Raw genomic sequence first — 20,602 nt, 5'->3', positions numbered from 1 at the left:
CTCGCCACTGCACTCCAGCCTGCACGACAGAGTGAAACCCTATCTCAACAAAAGCACTAAATTCAAATACTGACTTTGCTATTTAGAGCCTGTGTGACCTTGAGCAACTTATTTTCCTCTCTGTGTCTCTGCTTTCTCGTCAGTAAGATCATGATAATGATACTAATCATCTCAAAAGACCAGTGACTACATCAAAAAACTTACCCACCATGATCAAGTCGGCTTCATCCCTGGGATGCAAGGTTCGTTCAACATACACAAATGAATAAACATAATCCATCACATAAACAGAACCAATGACAAAAACCACATGATTATCTCAACAGATGCAGAAAAGGCCTTTGATAAATTCAACATCTTTTCATGCTAAAAACTCCCAATAAACTAGGTATTGATGGAACCTATCTCAAAATAATAAGAACTATTTATGTCAAACCTATAGCCAATATCACACTGAATGGGCAAAAATTGGAAGCATTCCCTTTGAAAACCAGTACAAGACAGGGATGCCCTCTCTCACTACTCCTATTCAACATAGTATTGGAAGTTCTGGCCAGGGCAATCAGGCAAGAGAAAGAAATAAAGCGTATTCACATAGGAAGAGAGGAAGCCAAATTGTCTCTGTTTGCAGATGACATGTTTGTATATTTAGAAAACCCCATCATCTCAGCCCAAAAACTCCTTAAACTGATAAGCAACTTAAGCAGTCTCAGGATACAAAATCAATGTGCAAAAATCACAAGCATTCCTATACACCAATAATAGACAAGCAGAGAGCCAAATCATGAATGAACTCCCATTCATAATCACTACAAAAAGAATAAAACACCTAGGAACGCAGCTAATAAGGGATATGAAGGACCTCTTCAAAGAGAACTACAAACCACTGCTCAAGGAAATAAGAAAGGATACAAACAAATGGAAAAACATTCCATCTTCATGGATAGGAAGAATCAATATTGTGAAAAATGGCCATACTGCCCAAAGTAATTTCTAGATTCAATGGCATTCCCAATGCTATACCATTGACATTCTTCACAGAATTAGAAAAAAACTACTTTAAATTTCACATGGAATTAAAGAAGACCCTGTATAGCCAAGACAATCCTAAGCAAAAAGAACAAAGCTGGAGGCATCACACTACCTGACTTCAAACTATACTACAATGCTACAGTAACCAAAACACCGTGGTACTGGGTATCAAAACAGATATATAGGCCAATGGAACAGAACAGAGACCTCAGAAATAACACCACACTTCTACAACCAACTGATCTTTGACAAACCTGACAAAAACAAGCAATGGAGAAAGGAGCTCCTATTCAATAAATGGTGCTGGGAAAACTAGCCAACTGTATGAAGAAAACTGAAACTGGACCCCTTCTTTACACTCTATACAAAAATTAACTCAAGATGGATTAAATACTTAAATGTAAACCTATAACCATAAAAACCCTAGAAGAAAATCTAGGCAATACCATTCAGGACATAGGCATGGGCAAAGACTTCATGATGAAAATGCCAAAAGCAATGGTAACAAAAGCCAAAATTGACAAATGGGATCTAGTGAAACTAAAAATCTTTGCACAGCGAAAGAAACTCTCATCAGAGTAAACAGGCAACCTACAGAATGGGAGAAAATTTTTGCAATCTACCATCTGACAAAGTCTAATATCCAGAATTTACAAGAACTTAAATTTACAAGAAAAAAAAAATCCCATCAAAAAGTGGGCAAAGGATATGAACAGACACAACTCCAAAGAAGACATTTACGCAGCCAACAAACATATGGGAAAAAAAAATAAAATAAAATAAAAAATAAAAAGCTCAACATCACTGATCATTAGAGAAATGCAAATCAAAACCACAATGAGATACCATCTCACGCCAGTCAGAGTGGAGATTATTAAAAAGTCAAGAAACAAAAGATGCTGGCAAGGCTGTGGGGAAATAGGAATGCTTTTACACTGTTAGTGGGAATGTAAATTAGTTCAACCATTGTGGAAGACAGTATGGTGATTCCTCAAAGATCTGGAACTGGAAATACCATTTGACCCAGCTATCCCATTACTGGTTATATACCCAAATGAATATAACTCATTCTACTATAAAGACACATATACACATATGTTTACTGCAGCACTATTTACAATGGCAAAGTCATGGAACCAACCCAAATGCCCATCAATGATAGACCAGACAAAGAAAATGAGGTACATATATACCATGGAATACTATGCAGTCATAAAAAGGAATGAGATCATGTCCTTTGCAGGACATGGATAAAGCTGGAAGCCATCATCCTCAGCAAACTAACACAGGAACAGAAAACCAAATACCGCATGTTCTCACTCATAAGTGGGAGTGGAACAATGAGAACACATGGACACAGGGAGGGGAACAACACACACAGGGGCCTGTTGGGGGGTGGGGGCGAGGGGACAGAATTTAGAGGATGGGTCAACAGGTGCAGCAAACCACCATGGCACATGTATACCTATGTAACAAACCTGCACATTCTGCACATGTATCCCAGAACTTAAAGTAAAATTATAAATATGTAAAGATTTTTTAAAAATGTTTAGAGCAGCTCTATTCATAATTGCCCCAAACGGGAAAACAAAAGAATGCCCTTCCATTGCTGAATAAATAAACAAACTGTAGCACATCCATACAATGGAATGGAATACTCTAAGGAAAAAAAAAAAAAAAGACCAGTGATTAATTGGTTACATAGACAAGTCGATAGTTGGATATAAAAAACAGGAAAAAAAAAAAAAAAGCTATGACTACTACTATAATTTCCACCTGCAAGGAGGCCTCTAGAGTTTTGCCACGGTGTTCCATCATCATTTCTGTCCATTTCAACATGTTTATCAACAGCTTAGATGACAAAATCAAAAAAGTACAAATGCAGAGCCCAGCATCAGCTGCTCATATGGAAAAGATCTGGGAACAACAGAGAATCACAGCCTTCGTATCAGCCAATGGTGTGAGGAGGGGGCTACAAAATCATCTCAGACTGTTCACAAACATGTGTGTCACCCTAAAGTCCTCTGCATTGGTCAGACCAGTCGAGTACTGTGGTCCATTCTGGGTGTCATATTTTAAGAGCAATATGGAGAAATTTGGGGGATGGGGAAATAAGGGGTCTTGAAATAATGTCAGAAGTAGCTGAGAAAAGTATGAATGTTTTGTTGGGTGGCAAGTGGTTGTCACTTGGATGAAAGCTTACACTGCTTTCCTTCTTGGCATAACTTGAGTCAGTGAATCAAATTAGAAGGGGCCAGAATTTTGCCAAAAAAATGAAAGGATGCAAGGAAAGGAGGGGGGAAGGAAGAATGGAGAGAATTAGGGAGGAACAAAAGAAGTGAGGGAGAGAAGGGAAAAAAATAAAACCTATTCAACAATGGAGTTGTGTGCCTTGCCCGGTAGTGAGCTCCCCATCACAAGGAGAGTCCAAGCAGAAGCTTGGTGACCAGCTGTCAGGGATGTTGTTGAAGGTGTTGATGAACTGGACTATCTTAAGGGCCTCTGGCCTTTTGTTGTCCTCAGAGTCTGTGATCCCAGGCCCTCTCCCCGGCACAGAACTTTTTTGCATACCCCTTCCCCCATCAAGGTTGCTGTGGAGCTCCTAAATCCATGAGCGCCTGCCAAAATTCGGCGTGTGAGATGCATATTCAACAATGAAGGATTCAGCTGGCTGAGCTGGCGGGTCTGTCTGAAGATTTCAACACTGCAGCAAGTGACCCTCTGGAATCCTAAACAAACTGTCAAAAGCTTCAGAAGCCTGGGCTCCAAGCAGCCTGCATTGGGGACCTCAGCTGCACAGGCCAAATGCTGCATCACCACCCCACCAACCACCCACCATCACCATGGCAACCACTGAGGCTGACTGCCTAGGCGAGGCTCTTCAATCCAAACAGGGGGGAGGCCCAGTTTTTCCTGCAATTTCCCAAAGTAGTGGGCCCTACGGGGATGCAGGTGGGAGGACCAGAGAGGGAGAGTTTACCCTGTCCTTCTGCAACAGGATGCCCTGAGGCCACCTGGAGACACAGCCTGTCATCTATAACTTGACCTTGGCATCCTCTAACTCTAAGCAAAACACAGAAGAAGGAGCCACTGGGGAATCTCATTATTTTTAGAAGCAAGCACAATCACTTAGCAACCTAAATGTCCCGTTTCTTCCCCACCCCTCCAAAAGCCCAGAGAAATAAATACAGTATTGAGGACTCCAGTGTTTGGCGCTGATACAGCGTGAGGATGTAATAATAATAATACTTTCTATTTATGTAGAAATAAAGCTTGCCTTCCAAGGAGCTCAGAGCCTTGCTAAAATTAAGGCGCCGATCCTTCACACCCGGCCTCCTCTCCCTCTCAGTACAAACTGCCCAGAGATGACTGTTTGCCTGCTATCTGACAAGGGACTTAACATACGGATTCTGAGACATGGAACAATCATGATTCCATTCCAGTATGTTATTGTCTGCTACCAAAAAAAAAAAAAAAAAAAAGCATTTCTTTCTAACAAGGGAATAGAAAAAAGTCAGGGCTTCTCAAACAAATGCCAGCAGTGAATTCCTCCCTCACATTTGAACCTGGTAACCATTCCCTTCTGGAAACTTTCTCCCTCATTTTCCTGCTAATGGTATCCACCAATCTGCCACCACCCCTCCTGCCAGGTCCCTCTCAGCCTCCATCCCAGGCCCTCCATATTTTCCATACCCATTTGATTCAGGGCCTCTGGAGCCTGTCCTTGCCCTCTTCTCTCTCTGCCATTTCACTGGGACAATCTGACCCATGTCTATGGTTTCAACTACCAATCATGCAGTGATGAATCGAGGTGTCCACGAAGACCTGTCCCGAGCTCCAGCCTTTCTATAGGGCACCACACCCAGTCCAAAAGACACACCCAAACCCCAAAGACAGGGCCACCCTCATCCCCTCTCCATACCAGACTGCTCCTCATCCAGGGTGAAAAACGCCACCCTCCCCTATACTTGGGATTCATCTTGGATTCTTCCCTCTAATCCCCCAAGTTTAAAGACCCTAAGTATTTCTTGTATCTGTCCCCGCCTCTGGTCCCACTGACACAGCCCAGGTCATAGCCCTCAGTATATTCTAGACAGTAAAGATGGTGTCCTAACTGGTGGTCCTAGCTCAGCCTCACCACTTCCTCCCTAATTACCCCCGACACACACACATACATACCACCATGGCAAGATTCCAAGGCTCTGAGTGCTGGGAGGTCTGTGTAGCCAAGGATTCTACCACCCCCTCACTTTAAGCCTTTTAATGGCCTTCTATTGTCTCCTCAGTAGAATCCAGATGTGTCACTGCAGTACACAGACCTAGAGCTCCTGCCTGCCTGTTCACCTCCACTCTCCCCCATGCTCCACTCCATGCTCACTCCAGCGGTTGCCGTGACATGCATGCCATTCTCCACGGACACTGCTTGCTCTGGTCTCCATGCCTGCACCTGTTGCCTCACTGTGGCTTTCTTCCCAGCCCCACTCCACTGCTGACAAACTCCTTCTGAAGAAATCTGCCAACACCCATTGCTCTAGCAAGCACGATGGGAACCCATGGGCAACTCCCCCTCTCCCATCATCCCCCTTTAGACAGTTACTTCTCAGAAGTTTCCAGAAAGTTCTAAAAGCGGGAGGCAGCATCATCATTATAAGGGAAAGAGATGAATGAATGTGAAAGCAGCTTGAAGGTGAGCTGTTGTGTCTACACCCAACCACCCCTGCCAATCTGTAGCATGATTTTAGCCTTCTCCTATTCTCTCACTTGATTCTCTTTCCAGAAAGGGAAAGTATTCGGAAACAGAAGCAAATACGACCGATCCCTCTCTCTTCAGCCCTTCTTCTTCGTTCTCACTCTGGCCCCTTGATACCCTACATGCCCATTCTAATCCATCCACTTCTGTTCCTTTCTTAATGCCCTCAAAGCCCTTTTGACAGCCCGGTTGTGTGACATTTTTCCTAGGAACCTGATGGAGCTGTGGTGTTAAGAAAACCCACACCAGGTGGTTGCAGCAGCGGTTCAAGAGTCCAGAGCTCTTTCTGCTCATCCTGACCCCACTCCTTCACCATCCCTGTGGCTTTAGGCTACTTTCCTTTATGGGGCTTTGACTTTTTTATTTGTAAAATGAAGTAAGGCCTTCCAGCTCTCAGAGGCTTGGGATCGATGAAGAATGATTCCGCTTTCCGGCTGGTTTTTCCTTTCTGTTTCTCCTAGACGTGCCTGTCCTTCCCAGACCATCTCAGTTTCGGGACTTGAAAAATGCTGCTGTGCCTTGTTACCTGGGAACTTGTTTCATTCTCTGTGCCATAGAGAAAACAATAAAAATGCCATCTCTTCGTTATCTGGGCTGATAGAGGAAGAGGCTTAGCCAACTAAACATGATGGGTAAGACGAAAGTAATTTATTGTATTTGGTTTTGAGATGCGGTTAGAGACACATTCTGAGACACAAAACTATCTTTGCCCATCTGGAAATCATCCCAAACCCTCCTAGCCTGGCCTTAGTCCCAGTCTGGGGTTTGGCCACACTGTGGAAGAAAGCCCTGGGTTGTGCAGATAAACCACATGAGGGTAAGCTACTGTTAACTCTGTCATTATTCATAACATTCAGTTCAACAACCATGTATGAGCACAACCACGTGCAAGACATTGTGTGGACAAAGCAGCCTACGGGCCATACAAGGAAAGACTTCTTAATGTCCCCAGAAACACAGGAGGAGGCAGGGGTCTGTTTGTAATTATCCACAGGATATGAGCAACAATAAAGATACTAATAAAGTGTTATGGAGGCTGCACACGGTGGCTCACACCTGTAATCCCAGTACTTTGGGAGGCCAAGGCAGGTGGATCATTTGAGGTCAGGAGTTCAAGACCAGCCTAGCCAATATGGTGAAACCCCCATATCTACTAAAAATACAAAAATTAGCTGGGCGGTAGTGGCACACGCCTGTAATCCCAGCTACTCAGGAGGCTGAGGCAGGAGAATCACTTGAACCCAGGAGGCGGAGGCTGTTGTGAGCTGAGATTGCACCCCTGCACTCCAGCCTGGGTGACAGAGTGAGACCCTGACTAGGAAAAAAAAAAGGTGGGGGGGTTATGGGAACAGAGGGGAAAGTATACCTGCCTCTAACCAGGAGGCTCTAGGAAGCCTCAGATGGAAAATTAAGGCAAAGCCGATAATGCTGTGAGTGGACAGGTCTTCATCACAACTAATGGCTCAAACGTGAGACTTGCCTAAAATTGTCTTTGAAACCCAGTGAATAAGCAAGCAGATAGTAAGTTCTCCTCTATGCCTAGAACGTCAGGAGATGCTGTGGGCTATAAAAGATATTTAAGACAGTTTTGACTTCTATGCATGAGGTAATTAGCAAACAAGGCAGTGTTATATTCTGATAAAATAAAGGGCTCAATGTGTGGAACTGACAATAAGAATGAGAACAAGCTATAATAAAGTGCTAATTGCATCGCAAATGCAATGAATAAGAAGGCCTCCACAAACATTGTTATTTACTCCCCCTGCATCTCTGCGGCTGTTGATGACAACATCCCAGTCAGCTGTGGGCGAGAATGCTTCCTCTACATCTTTGGGCAGCATGGTGTGGTGGAAGGAGCGCTGGACTAGGAGTGAGAGGTCTGGTCCTGGAATAACCTGGTGTGTAGTCAGCGGCAGGTGACTGCCCCTCGCTGGGGCTCTGGAGAGAAGCTGGACTCAAGGACCTCCAAGGCCCCTTCCAGTTCTAGTGAACGGAGGATCTGAATGCAAATGCACCAGCCCGTGTCGTCGTGAAAGACTCTGAAAGAAGCACGGGAAAGAGGGGAGGATAGAGGATTCCAGAGGAGGGCAGATTATGAACAGGGGTGAGAAATCCAAAGCAACAGGCATGAGCACCGCTGGAGTTCAGGTGGCATCAGTGCTGAGGAAGGCTTCAAAGGCCACAGAGAACAGGGCAGAGGGGGCAACAGGAAAGAGGGAGATGTTTGGGGTTCCCATGTAGGGATGCGCCTTGCTGTAGAAGGGCTTTAGCGAGATTCTCGTGGCTGTCAACAGACTGAAGCTGGGGAGAAAATGACACCCAGAAGCCAACCAGTGAGGCTTTAAATCATCTAAGTTACCAGGCGATGAGGATGTAGGCTGATGGCTGGGAGGATGACATCAAAGGGAAGAAGAGATTGCTTGATTTGAAAGGACAGGCAGGACTTGAGAAACTGCCAGGCATAAAGAATGCAGGAAAGGGGTGAGCCCAGTGCCTGGGTCACTACTTCCTATCCCAGGCTAACACCAGACACCAAATCCCCGGAGTCTGAAATGGCCCGACCCTGATATCCAGAGCACCTCATGTCCTGAGAGGTGGACAGTTGTCACAAAGAGGCAGAACAGGAGCTGATGAATGTGCACTGTCTGCGTGGCTCTTTTGTGTAGAGAAGAGGGTGTGTTTATCACTGCAGCAGCTGGCCCCATGTTTGGCACAGAACGGGTGGGTGGTGGTGTCTACTAGGAGCCCCCTTCCACTCTAGCCCCAAACAGTCCCTCACATAACTTTAGAAACTTTCAACACAGAGGACAGCAGGTCTAGGAAGGGAAAGGGGACAATTTGAGACAGAAAACAGAAGGCAGGGCCCCAGCAGGGACTTATCTGAAGAGCTCAAGGGCAGCAGGAAAATTGAGAGGGTGAGGGAGGGGGCTGAGGCCTGGTGGCAACTACAGGATTAGAAATCAGCATCTTCCAAGCGCCCTAATTCCTTCTCAACACTCCATAAGGCAGAGGAGGGGCACTACCTGCTCTCACAGCAGGGCAGAGGTTCCAGGAAGGAAGAAGCTAGCAAGAGCCCAGGGCTCCTAACTTTCAGGCCACAGCCCTCTCTGCCAGCCTACCTCTTGCTCAGGGATGGCACATACTGCCAGGCTTCCCAACTGGCCTGAGACTGCTGTGAAACTGGACGACCAGGCACACATCCCCTTCCAAACCATGCCTAACGTCTGCTAGAGGTGAACTCTCCATTTACAAGACTGTTGGGGCAGCTGCTGCTTCCCCACGGCGTCCCTCTCAACACAGGCCAGTCATCCGCTCTCCTGCAGCACCCCAATCCTCTCCCCACATCTCAGGATGGCTCTCTAGGTTCCTTAGGCTCCTCCCCCAATCCCCTAGAGGCACATGTGATGCTCTCATCTGCATTTCAGTGTAAGGGGATCACACAAAGAACATTCCTGAAGGAACAGCAAAGAAAGTAATTGGACTGAGGGCCCCTGGGGGAGCCTTGGGCCAAGAAAAAAAAAAAAAAATTGTCTCTCCCGGAGACAGGGGGAAATGAAAGGGATCTTGAAAGCTATGAGGGAAAAGAAAAGGCAGGCGACAACTATTGTGATCCAAATATGGAATTCACCCAAACTCCCTCAACAGAAGTCCGACCGGGTAAAGCGGGCAGGCTGTGGTTTCCTCGTGCCTCCTCTCTTTCCCGTTCTCTCAGGAGAAATTCTATCCTCCAGCTTCTTGAGCTCCTGACCCCTGCCCTGAGGGACAGCTTGTGTGGAGCCAGGAGTAGGCGACACCACACTGTCACGTGGGAGGAGGAAATCTCCCACCTCAGTGTGGGGGGCTTCCAAGCTGGGAGCACTGCCATCCCCCCACGGCCCTGCAGGACACAGGGAGCCCACCAACCGGACTGCTGTCCTTCCTGCCTCAGTGCGCTGAGTCCCTGGAACGGACAAACATCTAAAATGCCAAATATGACAAAATACTTTTACATACTCTATTTCAAATAGTCAAAAAGTAAGGCAAAAGACACAACAAACATGGTCTTATATGTAACAGGGGTTAATATTTTCTGTTATTTCTTTCAAATCACGTTTTTAAAAACCTAGACATTTCAGACACAGGTAAGGCTCCACCGGACCTGTTTTCATCCCCTCCTTCTGGGAGTAACTACTATCCTGGGGTTGGTTAAATCAGCCGCATGCATATTTATGTACACCCCCAACATAGCAAGACGTTTTTTTGAGCTGAAATGTTTTCACCGTGGTCCACGAGCCACCTGCATCAGAATTATCTGAGTGCTTGCTAAACAGGCAGATTCCTTACCCTCTGGGGGTAGGGCCAAATTTTTCATTTTAAACAAGAACCTCAGAAGATTTTGATGCATGCTAAAGCTTGGAGAGCCACTGTGCTAGCTTAAGGCTCCAAACATTCTTAAAATGCAAAACGACCAACCACAATGACCAAAACAAACAGCCATACCCTGGGAACGGTGACCCTTTAAATTGCTCTGTCATTTGCTGCCCCATGTGAATGACAGATTCTGAAGCAGGTTTTGTACTCTCTCTAATTAGCAAACTGTCCGGGGTCAGCCTGCTGCTTCCACACCACTCCACAGCTCACTCAGGGCCACAATAAAACAACAATAAACATTTATTATCTTCACAGGAATGAAGGAGGGAGAGAAGGGTGCTAAAACGCCAGCTACACCTAAATTTTCAGTTTGCACCAACCCACCACTGCCACCATCGGTAGTATGCCTGTGGCACCTTATAGGTTACAATAAAATTACAATGTATACTGTAATTGGATATTTGTACTTTTGTTGCCGTGCTAATTTAGAAGCTATGTGCATTTTTATAGCAGCTTTATTGAGTTATAATTTACTACCACAAAATTTACCCTTCTAAAGCGTATAATTCAGTGGGGGTTTTTTTAGTATATTCAGGATTGTGCAACCATCACCACTATCTAATTTTAGGACATTTTCAACACTCCAAAAAAAACCTCCAAACCCATTACCAGTCAACTCCCCACTTCACTTCTACCAGCCTTTTGTAACCACTATTGTACGTCCTTTCTCTATGGATTTGCTTATTCTGAACTTTTTAATATAAATGGAGTCATAGAATATGTAGCCTGTTGTGAGGAATTTCTTTATGTTTTCCAGGTTCACCCACATTATAGCAAGTATCAGTACTTTATTGCTTTTCATCGTCGAGTAGTATTCCATTGTCTGACATGCCACATTTTGTTTACCCATTCATCAGCTGATAGACACTTGGGATACTTTTTGTCTATTGCGAATGATGCTGCTATGGACATTAATACACAACTTTTTGTATGGGTATATGTTATGTCTCTTAAAATTTCTAGGAGTGAAATAGCTGGGTCATATGGTCTATGTTTAACATTTTAAGGAGCTTAAAAGAGGCTGTGCCATTTCACATTCTCAACAGCAATGTGTGAGGGTCCAAATTTCTCCATATTCCTGCTCAATATTTGTTACTGTCTGTCTTTTTTATAACTATCCTAATGGGTGTGAGGTGGTATCTTATCGTGGTTTTTATTTGCATTTTCCTAATGGCTAATGATGTTGTCTTGCTCAGTTCTGGCTGCTTTAAAAAATACCATATGCTGGGTGGCCTCAACAACAGAAATTTATTTCTCAAAGTTTTGGAGGTTGGGATGTCCAAGATCAAGGTGCTAGCCAGTTAGGTTCCTGGCGAGGACTCTCTTCTCAGTCTTCAGAGAACCATCTTCTTACTGTGTTTTCACATGACAGAGATGAAGCAAGCTCTCTTATGGCTCTTCTGAGAGCACTATTCCCATCATAAGGGCTTCACCCTCATGAACTAATTAGCTCCCCAAAACCCTACCTCCAAATATCATCACATTGGGGACTGGGGTTTCAACATATGAATTTGTGGACAGGAACATTCAGTCCATAGCAGATGCTGAACATCATTTCATATGCTTATTGGTCATTTGCATGCTCATTCTTTAAGCTCTTACTAAAGAACCTGAAACCCTAGTGAACAATGGTTCCCAAAGTGTGGTCCCCTCCCGACGTACACATCCATCAGCAACATCGGCATCCACAGGGATCTTATTAGAAATGCAAATTTTCAAGCCCTACCCCAGGTTATCTGAATTAGAAACACGGGGAGTGGGGCCCAGCAATCTTGTGTTTGAGTCTGAGAATCAGTGCTATAGGACAACATTTCTTAGAGTATTCTCTAATATTTTACTATGTGACATTTGACTTTAAAAATTCCTTGGCAATATGAGTTTAGGAAACAATGGACTATCCAAACAAACAAAAAATCCTTCACTTAAGACTTGTTTAGATTCTTTAATACACTTATGAGCAATGTGTATTTCCAAGAAGGAGATCTAGTATGCAGCATTTCCCAAACTAATAAACGCATCAAACCCCTTATATATGGAGCATCTTGCAGGACTAGTGTTCCACAAAAGTTACTTTAGGGAACATCACTTTAAAGGTATTCCATAAATCAAGAAATTAAAAGGTATGCCACTGTATTAGTCTGTTTTCATTCTGCTATAAAGAACTGCTTGGGACTGGGTAATTTATAAGGGAAAGAGTTTTAACGGACTCACAGTTCAGCATGGCTGTGGAGGCCTCAGGAAACTTAGAATCACAGCAAACGGGAAGTAAGACACTTTCTTCACAAGGCAGCAGGAAGGAGATGTGCTGAGGCAATAGGGAAGAGTCCCTTATAAAACCATCAGATCTCGTGAGAACTCACTCACTATCATGAGAACAGCGTGGGGGAAACCGCCCCCATGATTCAATTACCTTCACCTGATCTCCCCCTTAACACGTGGGGATTGTGGGGATTACAATTCAAGACAAGATTTGGGTGGAGACACAAAGCCAAACCAGCTGCTATTTCTTCATCAAGTCAAGTCTGTTGTTAACAACATCCTTTAAACTAGTTCTTTACAAAGTCTTTTGCTTTAATTATCTATTAACATTTCTGAAAAGCAAACCTGGTGGCTTAAAACAACGATTAGCATGTCAGGAACCTGAGAGTGTTTTTGTGGGGGGCTTTTGCTCAAGATCTCTCATGAGGTTGCAGTCAAGAAGCCAACCACAGTTGCAGTCAAGCTGTCAGCTGGGGTTTGCAGTTATCTGAACACTCGACTATTCTGGGTTTCCAGGACAGCTTACTCATGGCTTTGGCAGGAGTCTCCAGTTCCTGATCATGTGACCTTCCATAGGGCTCCTTGAGTTCCTCATGATGTGGTAACCTGCTTCCCCACCAAGCAAGTGATCCAAGAGAGCAAGGAAGATGTGGCAATGTCTGCTAGGACCTAGCCTCAGAAGCCACACCCTCACTTCTGCCGTGTTCTCTTGGTCACTCAGACCAAACCTGATAGAATGGTGGGGAACAAGCGCCTACATGAGGATGCAGAGACCAAGAGGCAATGATCACTGTGTTAGTAAGTGACAAAGCTGAGATTTGAACCCAGGCAGTCTGACTCCAGAGTTCATGCCACTGTGACTGCTACTTCTCTGTTATATGAAGAACAAGATTTCTAATACTCCTTGAAGAATGTGTGACTCAAAAAGACGAGCCTTTGCAGGTCAAAACATAACATGTGCTCCTCTGCTTGGTGTTAGCATGTCCACATGCTTTAGCAGCTGCTGCTAAGCACTGCGGCTTGCCCAGAAACAGAGCCTTTCAGAACATAGGACTGGAACTGTTCATTAGCTAATTAGGCTGTTCTCAACTAATCTGGGAGATGAGCATCAATTTACTTCTGTTGGTGCTGCTCTCAACGATCCTGTTACCATCAAATTGCAAATCATCCCCTTCCCCCCTTTTTTCTCCATTATCTACCTATCTAACTGACTCATAGCTCCTAGTACCTCTAGCTCCTAAAACCCTATTCCTTAGAAATTCTCTCCATCTTTTTTTAAGTGTATCTTTAACTGTTATTATGTTACACATATATAATGTTGGATATAAAGCTTCAACTTCTTTCAAAATGGAAAGTACATTTCTGCCTAAAAACCTGTTAAATCTTAAGGTTTTTTAGGACCGTAAGAACATCCTTGTAATATTTTGCCCATGTAGTGGAGGAAAAAACCTTTTCCTTTTACCCTTCCAGGTTCTCAGCTGGGGTTCTATAACAAAAGACAAATTAACAAAAGAAAAACATATAGATTTGTTTAATTCAGGTTAAATATCCTTTATCCAAAATGCTTGGAAGCAGAGGTGTTTTGGATTTTGGGTCTTTTTTTTTTTGATTTGGGAATATTCATGTGATACTCACCACTTGAGCATCTCAAATCCAAAACTCCAAAATCTGAAATACTCCAATGAGCATTTCCTTTGAATACCACGTTACAAAAAGTTACAGATTTTGGAGCATTTCCTGATTCTGGATTTTTGGATTAGGGATGTTTAACCTGTATAACTTTTATATGACACAGGAGCCTTCATAAGGAAATGAAGACCCCAAGAAATGGTTATACGCGACTGTTTTAATACCAGGTTTGATGAAGAGTGGAAAATTATGGAAAAATACAATAGGACAAAATGGTGTGGGCTAAGTACAGTAAACTAGGGGAGACTTTGTGAGGTCTGTTTGTTCATATCCCTGTCAGTGTCCCTCTGTCTTCAGGGATCAGGATGCTCCTTTCCTCCAGGGATGGGAGGGCACCTCTCACATGAGCGTTCTATGAGCTGTTTCAGGGGAAGGCCAGAGAGTCTTCCCTGCACATGTTGTTTTTCAAATTCCTTTAGCTTAAAACATTGAGTATGCCAGGGTGACATATTTTGGGGAGCATATTCTGAGCCCCATCACCTGCCTTCCTAATTCTCTCCCTTTCATATGTGCCATTTGTTAATCTGTTCAATATTCATCAAATATTGCTGAATAACTACTAAGTGTCAGGCATACAAGGAATACAAGCTACCACATAAAAGCCATATATAACACCATGTTGCCATACAGCACAGAGATTAGGGTAGTAAGCACAGGGGAATCAGCCCCGCGCCACGGTTTGGGAGATGAGGATACAGGGCATTCCTGATGATGAGGCACCTACTCAAAGTCCTCTGATGTTTATTGTGTGCATGTATAGAATTACAATAAACTCCACAAGGGATCTAGGAAATGTGTTTACATCAGGGGCATTTTGTAAAGGTTCTCCATCTCCCTTATTATAAACAACCTGAAGGCTCTAACTGTGCATCACCAGCACACAACAGGATGTCACACCCAAATAGGAGGTGTTCATTGAGCACCTACTGATGGTGATGATAAGGAGGATAGAGACCAAACAGGAACCAAATAGGAAACATGTTTATTTGTTGTAAGACTGGGGACCTGAAATCAGGCATTCTGGGTTCTAATTTTACCTTTGTCCTATTTTAACACAAGACCTATAATAAGTAATACAGCTCCACTGCACACCACTTTCACATGTGGCCACTAAAAGCAAAGACTAAACTCTGGGTCTATCTTCTGTGGAGAAAAGGTGAATTTTAACGTGAGTCTTATCCATTAAGTAATGTAATGGTTTTATACACAATATTCAGAGGTTACCACTCAGAGGAAGGATTTCTACTAAGAAAAATGCTCATCAGTTTTTTCAGGTTACTTTTACTCAACTTAAGAAAAACTTCAGTGGGACTCAGATCTTGTGGGACACCTGGATTGAGAGGCTGCTACAGAGCATGAGAAATGGACCATTACAGAAGCATTAGCAAAAGGACCATTACAGAAGGGGGAAGCAGACTGGGCATAATATATTCTTCCTCCCATGAAGGTGATCATGTGACAAGGATTGGATGGATCAACCTGCCATTTCTTCATTTGGCCTTAAAGGCATCCTTGAAATATTTTGCCTGTCTCCCTAAATGCTTCCTCTTTTCATATCTGCCATTCATTCATTAATTCATTAATTAGCTTGTCCAATCATTATCTGTTCCTTTGGTAATATCTGCTGAATGACTACTAAGTGCTAGGCACACAAGGAGTTCAAACAGAATATGATACAACCCCTGCCTTCAAGCCCTCAGTGAGCAGCTATGTAGTGGAGGAGATACTAATGTCAACTGTGTGAGTGAAGTTCAGGGCCAGCCTGGTCAATGAGTAAAGGAAGGTAGAGGGAAATGGGGAGGAAGCACAGTCAGGGAATAGTCACTTAGCTGAATAGATACCAGCCAGAGGGATGGCAGGGTTGGTGTTACAGCATGCAAAAGAGCACATTCAAAAGGAAGGAGGCATGAAATAGCACACAATTCGAGGAACCAGAAGTAGTCCAGTATAGCTGGAGGGCAGGCTGCATGTGGTCAGGTCAGGAGGGATCTTGTATTCTGCTGCAGAAAACAGCAAACCACTGAAAGCCTTTAAGCAAAGAATTGCCGAATCATATTACATTTTGTGAAACCATGCTTATCATCTTCTGCATGATCTTTTTCAAAATTCAACAGAAGCCTTTTCAGATTAACAGTATATCACTGAACAGATTTTCACTTTGTAGATTCTCAGGACTTTGCTAGTCAGTTTGTTTTATATAGGGTGATATCCTCAACTTTCCCTGATTGAAAGCCCTTTCCCATGTTCTCCTTGGCAATCCCCTACCCACCTTCAACATTCAGCTTAAATAAATACCACCGCTCTGTGATTTTTTTCTCCCAACCACAGTCACCTTCTCCTTCTTCCTTACTCCCAGAATACATTCAATAGAGCATTACTGCAGTGATGTATTGCAATTGCTTCTTAACAGTTACTCTCTTCCACTAGACTATGGGTCCCAGGAAGGCATAGATTTGCATTCCAATTTACATATACATGCACATTTACATATAACACATGAAAAAGATTCCAATGAATCAGCAGTACTTTATTGAACACCTGCTCTGTGCCAGACAATGTATTGGATGCTGGTATTCAATACAGAACGAGCAAATGACATCTTTCCTATGCAGCATATATAAAAATGCATGTAATGTATATGTGTATGGAAATTAGAATGTAAGTTTGCTTAAAGCAGAAGTCAATATATTTTTCAGTTCTCTGAACCTGAAAGATTAACCACAACTGAGTTTTTAAAACTCATTACCTAATTTATTTGCAATCATATTATATGACAAAGCAGAAAGATTTAAAATGGTTTCAAGCACCAAGAACTCAATATGTAAACATTTAAAATATTGAGCTGGTAGGGTAAGAATCAAAAGGCCAGAAACACACAGCTTTTACATTACATAAAAACACTACGACAGAAAACACTAGAACAGGTCACCCTGTCCAACTAAATTCTACAATATCTGCTGCAAACTGCATGGAATAGAAATGTTTGGTGAATTTTCATTCACTCAATATATATTTATTAGCGCCTATTACAAGCCAGCTCTTTTGTTGGCTCTGAGAAAAATAATAGCTGCCATTTTTATTGTTCCAATATATTTCAGGTACTATGTTAAGTGCTTTACATGTGTTAGCTTAATAATTCTCAAACTAATTCTATACAGTAGGTAGCCCCTTATCTGGCTAAATTATTTAATCTCACTGTACCTCTGTTTCTTCATCTATAATATGGCAATAGTAATAGAATAGACATCAAAGGATTGTTGAGGCATTAGATTTGTTTGCATATGTAAAGTACTTAGAACAGTGCCTGACATACACTCCAATTTCAAATATTAACTGAGGATCACCACCACCACCCTCATGCTTCATCATCATCACCACTTCATTTTGGATGTGAAGTAACTGAGACTCAGAGAAGTTAGAAGAAAATATTGCCCCAACTTCTCTGACAGGTAGACTGAACACACACTCTGACCTTTCCCTCCGTCCACCAAATTCCTAGAAATCATTTTCTATATACATACAGTAACCACACTGGACAGCAAAAGGAGAAACAAACCCTCACTGGGCTAGATGTTGTGATGAATCCCCTCTGGACAGAAAGTAGATGCAATCTGATTTTTAAAAAGAAACCACAGGCCAGATGTGGTGGCTCACACCTGTAATCCCAGCACTTTGGGAGGCCAAGGCAGATGGATCACCTGAGGTTAGGAGTCCAAGACCAGCCTGGCCAACATGGTGGTCTTGGACTCCAAAAAAAAACTGTCTCTATTTAAAACACAAAATTAGCCAGGCGTGGTGGCGCATGCCTGTAATCCCAGCTACTCAGGAAGCTGTGGCAGGAGAATCACTTGAACCTGGGAAGTGGAGGTTGCAGTGAGCCGAGATCGTGCCACTGCACTCCAGCCTGGGCAACAACAGCAAAACTCCATCTCAAAAAAAAAAAAGAAAAAGAAAAAGAAACCACAGCTCCCAGCCCTCAGAAGAGAATATGACCTCTCTAAATGTGAGCATGTCACCACAAGTGCTCCCATCCACAGAGGGTAGACACTGGGATCTGATGGGATCCAGGTGACCAACAGGGTGACTGTTTGAATACAGTAGCAGAAAGATTAAGCACTCACTTTAACCCTCCTCCTTAACCCGCCTTATCTCTCAGACCTGGCAGCAATAAAGGAAAATCTGCCCACAAGCAGGGGCAATGGGCAGGAAAGGTGGGTGAGAAAGATGGGGAAGTGCTCTCGTGCCTTTTTATGCCTGAGAGGAACAGGGAATGCCTACTCCTAGGGGACTGGTCACCAAAGTGACCCATCCAGCAGCAGGTCTCACCACTTCCATACCCTTGCCAGACTATTAGCTTCATAGGCTTTCTCCTTCCAAGAAGTTTGCACAAACAGGCATGGTAGAAAGAAGATAATATTACAATCAAGAATCACCAAAAACTTGGGGAATTTCAGTACCACAGAGAGAGAGAGAACAAACTCAACAATCAAAGAACTTGTACTCAATGAGAATGAAGATATATAATTACCAGCTTAGAGAAAAGTGTGAGAATATTGCAAGCATTTTACAAAATTACCCCAGAGATGGTGCAGTTGAACATTTTGATAACTGAAAACTTTTTTAAAAAGTGGCAAAATAGGTGAATTTGAGACGTGAAAAATGAAACTGAGCAATGTTCCCAGAAATCAACACAAGAGTAAGAAAAATACGAAAAATATTAAGAAAAGATTAAAAATAGAGGGAAGAAGTTCCAACATCATTTAAAAATGAGTGCTAGAAATAAAGAATAGATAAAATGGAGGGCCGGGCGCGGTGGCTCACGCCTGTAATCCCAGCACTTTGGGAGGCCGAGGCGGGCGGATCACAAGGTCAGGAGATCGAGACCACGGTGAAACCCCGTCTCTACTAAAAATACAAAAAATTAGCCGGGCGCGGTTGTGGGCGCCTGTAGTCCCAGCTACTCAGGAGGCTGAGGCAGGAGAATAGCGTGAAGCCGGGAGGCGGAGCTTGCAGTGAGCCGAGATCGCGCCACTGCACTCCAGCCTGGGCGACGGAGCGAGACTCCGTCTCAAAAAAAAAAAAAAAAAAAGAAACAAAATAAGACAGCCTTCTATTACTGCCATTACACAATATTTTCCTAGAAGTTCTGTTTAGGGCAATAAGAAAAAGAAGCATACAGTAGGTGAATTAGAAAGAAACAAATACAATAACACTTGTTTGTAGTTAACATAATTTTCTACCTATATAATCTAAAAAATATATACGAACATGATTTTAACTAATAAACTTTTACATGATTGCTAGATATAACATCAACAAATAAAAACTAACATCCCTATACATTAGCAACATTCTATTAGAAATGAAAAAAAATCATTCACAAGAGTAATAAAATTACAAGACACAGAAGAAAAACCATAACAAAGATGTACAAGTCATAAGTGGAAAAAAATCTACAAAACTATAATAGGGTCTAGAATATATTCCAAATAAATGGAGAAATATTGGTAAGATTCAACATTGTGAAAATGTTAATTTTCCCCAAATTAGTCAATAAATCCACTGCATTTCCAAAAAAAAAACCTGAAGATTTTGACAAGTTAGTTCTAATTCATATGAAACTATAATGCCTAAGATTAGCCAGTTTTAAAGACAAATAGGGGAGGGGAAGATTGGCACTACCAGTTATCAAAAAGCTTTATAAAAATATAGTCATTAATGATTGCCAATGGGATAGAAAAGACAGCCTAAAAACAGACCACATATATATGGGAATTTGGTATACAAACAGAAGTGACATTATAAATCAGCGGGCAAAGTTGTACTATTCGTATTCACTCAATGAAGTTGGGAAGTGACGGAAAAACATATAGGTATAGTCATATCTCACACAGTACATGCAAAGAAACGCCGTATGGATTAAGGACCTAAATACGATAATCGTAACTTACGCTAGAAAATACATTTTTATGTACTATTTTTATGATCTTACTTAAAAAAAACCCAAATGATCAATCACCAAACTGCCACATCTTTACCAGAATCTTGGATTTTATTCATACCCTGTCTCTGTCTCGATTCCCTATAATAAAATGTGGAATCTGACTGCCTAACAGACAAAAAACTTAGTTCAGGACTTAATGTAACTAACTTATTTTTCCTAAGCCAGCTTCTAAAGACCAGGACACATTCAGGAGTCTCAAATACTGAGAGGTTTTTTGGATATGGAATGCCATTCTTCCACAGGCCAGGCAACAGTCCCACGGCCTCAACCAAGCAAGTACGTAATAATAGCCTTCAAAGCCAAGGGAGACCTATAAAGCGAAAGGTAACCAGGTGTTCTCTATCTCCAGTGAAGGAGATACACAAAGAAATAAAATGAGTGCAGTAGCAGGGAAGGCAGGCAAGGTATCTTCTTTCCTCAAATGCTTTGAAAATCAAATCAGCTATTCAGCTTGGGGA

General features: G+C 42.7%; 1 protein-coding gene across 13 annotated transcripts in view; it reads right to left on the bottom strand.

The window, feature by feature from the left end:
* The window catches only part of LOC105484537 (calcium voltage-gated channel subunit alpha1 E), a 492,953-nt gene that overhangs the window by 255,601 nt on the left and 216,750 nt on the right, over positions 1-20,602 (bottom strand). The window contains exon 1 of one of the 13 annotated variants that reach the window (XM_071076629.1): positions 12,404-13,148. The exons of the other annotated variants lie outside the window; for them this stretch is intronic. The gene's annotated coding sequence lies outside the window, so the exon portion shown is untranslated. Of the gene's footprint in view, positions 1-12,403; positions 13,149-20,602 lie in introns of those variants that run through there. 13 annotated transcript variants of the gene reach the window in all.

Source organism: Macaca nemestrina, chromosome 1, assembly GCF_043159975.1.
Source record: "Macaca nemestrina isolate mMacNem1 chromosome 1, mMacNem.hap1, whole genome shotgun sequence".
NCBI classification, from domain to species: Eukaryota; Metazoa; Chordata; class Mammalia; order Primates; family Cercopithecidae; genus Macaca; species Macaca nemestrina.
Note: the sequence above shows the minus strand (reverse complement) of the source record. Positions and strands in the feature narration are given on the sequence as shown.